We start from the raw sequence: 4999 nt of genomic DNA, 5'->3' as shown, positions 1-4999 counted from the left end.
GACGAAGTCCTAAGCGTAGGTCTGACCAGGTTGGTTGAGTGAGAACTTGCGAGGCAGTTTCTGGCGTTTGAAGGAGACTGGGAAGGGGTCTCTGCCGGAGTTCGGAACGCTGATTTCACGGACTTCAAGGGTGTCATCAGCCAAGAAGTAGTGGATGATGTAGTTGTTCTCACACTCAGCATAGAACTTGAGCACTTTCCTATCATTCTCAAGGAACTGTTTCTGCGAGGCCACTCTCCCACCGCCCAGTTTGTGCTCCAGGTAGTCCTTCATGACTGCATCCTTCACCGGCTTGAACTTCTGTGTCTAGGTCGTTACCTTGGTCCAGTCGTCCATGTTCACCTCCTCAGCTGGAGGCTGCTCAGCATTGTTGAACTTGAAGAACTCCCGGGTGTAAGCGTCACAGTCACTGATCCTGATGGCCTTGCCATAGACGTTAAGATCCTCACCGACTCGGAAGTCCATGATGGTGAGGAAACGGCCACTGCCATCCGAATGGAGGCATTTCTCACGTTTGAGGAAATAGCCTTGAGGGATGCCCGAGTTCTCCTGCTTCTCTTACGTGGCAGAGATGGAGTTGTCCTACAAGTAGAAGCAGATTATCAGCTTGCGGATGCGGGAGGTCTCCATTCTCGACTCGACCACTCCTTCCCTGAAGTACCCGTAGAATCTGAGGACTTGCCGGTCCATCTTGACCCACTTTGGTTGGAAACGCTCGCTGGGGTCTGCCCCGATTTTAGGGACGTAGGTGCCGTGGGTAGTGGAGGTATAGTTGGGGTTGTGCATCCCCTTTTCATCAGTGACTGTGGGCTCGACCTGTCTGGGGAGTTAGTAGTCCAAGACCTCTTGTTTTTTCTGTTGAGAGAAAGTACAACGTCCATGTTTTTGGCTAGCTGAACATGACTGATCTTCTTGTAGAAGGGCTTCAAGTCCTGCGTGGGGGCGAACCCGGGCAGCTTGGGATACCCTGATGCCATAATCAATTATAATTATTGTTGAGGGATTGGCTTGTGCACTGGTATTTATAAGGGTTGGGGTTGGGGTTGGGGTTGGGGTTGGGGTTGGGGTTGGGGTTGGGGTTGGGGTTGGGGTTGGGTTGGGGTTGGGGTTGGGGTTGGGGTTGGGGTTGGGGTTGGGGTTGGGGTTGGGGTTGGGGTTGGGGTTGGGTTGGGGTTGGGGTTGGGTCAGCTCTAGCAGAATAAGCACCTGGAGCGAAATTCAGTCGGGCTTGCGAACCAGTGCTGCGATTTCTGCAGGGATAAGAGGTTCAAAAGCAGCCTTTGCAGAGAGCAAGTTGTCTACACTACCAGCCAGAGAACCAGAAAAGCCACCCAGAAAAGGAGCAGATAGTAACGGCAGCATCCCAGCTAAGCCAGCCAGATCTAAAGGGCTACCCTACAAGCACCTCCTTCCGATGGCAGATAGAAGAGAAGGGTGGTGTATGTCTCAGGACAGGCAGAGAGAAGGGCAGGGTCAAGGTAGGAATGCTGTCTGCAGTGAGTGCGGGGATTTTCCATGAACTTGAGGTTTGAGAAGGATGAGGTCTTGTCCAGGTTGGTCAACCAGTCGAGGAAGAGGAGTATGAAGCAGTGGAGGAAAAGGTTCAGTGGCAAAAGCAACAGCAGGGATGCACTGTGAAATGACAGTTTTGAGTTATGAACGATTATAGAAATGGCAACTGTACACCCTACAAGCCCTTGACTAGCCAAGACCGGATCATCCTATCCCTGCAGGATGACCTGCGTGCGGTTAGACATCCCACCAGCATGGAAGAAGCCAGCAGCACCAGAAGAAGGTGGCTCTGTCAAAACTCATCCACAACCTATAACGGTAAAAGGTAGTTTGCTACCAGCATCAGATCAGCCTGGCCTTTGAAAAGGGGCTGGAGCAGAAACTGTAGGATCTTATCCTGCTTGACAACTAGCGTGTCCAACTTATCAGCTGCAGGTAGCACACCAACTAGCAGTACAAACTAGCCAAGTGTTAATTTCATCAAGTCCAAGCTTCTAACTAACTCACAAGTCACGCCCTCAGCCAGCTCTAGTCCAGCATCCTTTCACAACAGGACAGCATCCACTCTCTCAAGGAAAGGCAAAGGACACTCACTGACTTCCTGATGAGCTAGTCTCAGAACATTCTAGACAGCAGGAAGGAAAGGGATCGGTTGGCGAATGCTTGCTAAAAGAGGGGAGGCGCGGTTGGTGGGCTGGCTCAGAGGCTTTCTGTGCTGATGGGGAGGAAGGAGGCGAAAGAGAGAGTGTGGAGGGAGTCGGACAATGCCAGGACAAATGCGTGTTGAAGCTGGGAGGGTGTGAGGAGGAGCTGGCCCCAGAGCTAGGATGAGATTGACAAGCTGGGGAAATCCAAGCCCTCCTCAAAGAAGAGATCGGCAGACTTAAGTCCTTCTTAGGAAGGCATGTCAGTAACCACTAAGACAGAGCTAGGCTACCATCGAAAAGGAACAGAGTCCAGCAGCAGCAAGTCGAGCAGCTATCCTTCACCAACTCCCAACTGATTCTTGGACTCACAGTCTGGACAGCTAGATGTAGAGGCTGGAGTTGAAATAGCTGTAGTTGGAGAGCAAGGTGAGCAACCAGGAATGCAGGATAGAACAACAGAGGGCTTACCAAGAGACCCTGCGCAAAGAGAAACAAAGGCTTTCTGGGTGTTTCTTAGCAGTTCTTGAAGACTGATATCCAAGCGATGAGGATGTTCGGCAGATTGAACCAGCTGCCTGCCATGCGGGACAAGGTCAGCAGACAGCCATGAACCTACTTATGCATGCATGTCAGAAGCGTCTCTGGTAGTGTCCTCGGATCATGTCGAGTTTCGTTCTAGGTGGTGCGAAAGGAATCTTTATCATGGAGCTAAGGGTCCTAGCAGGCTTCTAGTCTGGCGTAGTTGCGGTTGATGGCAGAGGATGTAGCCCTGTGCTGTGCCTCTAAGTAGTGTGCACCTACGTAGGCTTGAGTCTGAGCCTCGAGGGAGGGAAGGTAGGGCCTGTACATGATTTAATTATATTGCCTTTTCAGGGCTTCAGATTTTGCTGTAGTCCATCTTGGTCTACAGTTTCTTGTTGTCCTTCAGTTTGCGGGAGGGGGTTGGGGTTGGGGTTGGGGTTGGGGTTGGGGTTGGGGTTGGGGGTTGGGGTTGGGGTTGGGGTGCACACGTTGCGTAGGTCTGCCCCATTGAAATCGTCGGACATCTTCGCCAGGGCTTCAAAACTCACCTCTCCTTTGACAGTGATGCTTTTGGCGTGGATCTTGAGGATCTCGTATCTCGAGTTTTCATTGGGCAGTGGGATTTCAACCTTACGGTCAAGTCTACCAGGCCTCAGCAGAGCAGGGTCTAGGACATCAGGTCTATTGGTGGCCATCACTACCTTCACTCGGCCCAGGTCATCAAAGCCATCCAGTTGGTTAAGCAGCTCCATCAAGGTTCTTTGCACCTCTCGATCTGAGCTGGTCCCTTCTGTGAACCTCCGTCCTCCAATGGCGTCAATCTCATCCATGAAGACGATACAGGGCTGGTGTTCTCTGGCATAGGCGAACATCTATCTGATGACTCGAGCAGACTCACCGATGTACTTATCGACTATTCCTGAGGCGACTACTTTAAGGAACTTGGCCTCCACATTGCAGGCGAGTGCTCTGGCGATCAGTGTCTTTCCAGTGCCAGGTGGACCGTACATGAGACAGCCTTTCGGGGCCTTCACCCCCACTCTTTTAAACAGTTCCGGGTTGGTTATCGGTAGTTCGATGGTCTACCTAAGCACCTTTATCTGGTCTCCTAGTCCGCCGATGTCCGAGTAGTCGACCTTGCCTGGATCCTCATTCAGCATCTGATAGACTAGCGGGTCCACCTCTCGAGGGAGAATACGCACGATCGTTAGAGTGGTCTGGTCTATCGCCACTCTGCAGCCTACCACCAACTTCTCACGGTCGATCTTCGGCTTCACTCCTACTAGGTATCGTGGTCCGGAAGAGGACTTTATGATGAACCTTTCCTACCCGATTTGTTTCAGCACCTCAGCAATGATCTGTCCCACACTCTGCAGTGATTTCAGCTGATCCTCAGTCTTCTGCTCATCCCTGCGCTTGGCCAAGCAGTCGAATCGCTTTTGCTTGATCTCAGCTTCCTTGGCCTCCAGTCCTTTCATGACCTGCAGGTACTTATTGACCATAGCCTCACGCTCCTCCATTTAAAAATTTTTGAATTAAAGCCAGGATGATTGGTCATTGCTAGGCTGGTGTTGTGACATGCTTTTTGGGACGCATTGCTCTAAGCATGTTTTGGTAGGCTTCTTCTTCAGCCTGTTTGCATTGCTATTTTGTCAGCTGCTTCTCGAGCATGGGGAAGTGCAGTCCGTACTTGTAAATTCTGTTTTCGATTCTTTGCATGTAGTTGGCGATTTTGCTCATGTCGGTGATGGACCTGTTACAGGCTTGGTGAGAGTCAGAGGCAACAGGGTCTCCGAACGTGTGATAGAGCCGTAATAGATCGTTGAGGACAGGCTGCTTGTAGAAATACTCCTTACAGCCCAGCAGCTTGAACTGCTAAGTTCTGACCTGCTTGAACATTTTGGCGAGAAAGTTCTACCCGCGGATGTAGTGGCGTTGGAATTGATAGCCCTAATAAAGGGAGAGGTCAGGCCTCTTGCGCTTACAGGTGGCCTGCCGTGACAGCAGCTGTTACTGTGAGGCAATGCGCGTGTAATAGAGTCTGCGCTCGATAGGCTCGAAGAAGACAGAGTCAGCGCTGCTGGGGGTTTTATGGGGGAACATGATATTATATAGCACTCAGACATGGAAATGAGGATACAATAAACTATCACCAACCCCTTTGCCATACTGTTGCTACATGGCATCATCATGTGTGTGGCATGGGCATGAGTATCTTATTTATTATCCATGCAACGCATGTTGAAATCCTTTTCTGTCAAGAAGTAGATTGAAAGTCTTCGCACTGGCTACAGCAACATCTCCCCTCATCTGCTGAA

At 50.9% G+C, this 4999-nt stretch overlaps 1 pseudogene across 1 annotated transcript; it reads right to left on the bottom strand.

Annotated features, from left to right (window-relative positions):
• Window positions 1–3028: 3028 nt before the first annotated feature.
• LOC308128217 lies at window positions 3029–4183 on the bottom strand (annotated as a pseudogene). The gene has a single exon. The product of its transcript is annotated as an uncharacterized misc_RNA (transcript).
• Between the last annotated feature and the right edge of the window lie 816 nt (window positions 4184–4999).

Source organism: Lipophrys pholis (assembly GCF_963383615.2).
Source record: "Lipophrys pholis genome assembly, contig: SCAFFOLD_345, whole genome shotgun sequence".
Classification (NCBI taxonomy): Eukaryota; Metazoa; Chordata; class Actinopteri; order Blenniiformes; family Blenniidae; genus Lipophrys; species Lipophrys pholis.
The sequence above is the reverse complement of the archived record's forward strand: the minus strand, read 5'-3'. Positions and strand labels throughout refer to the sequence as shown.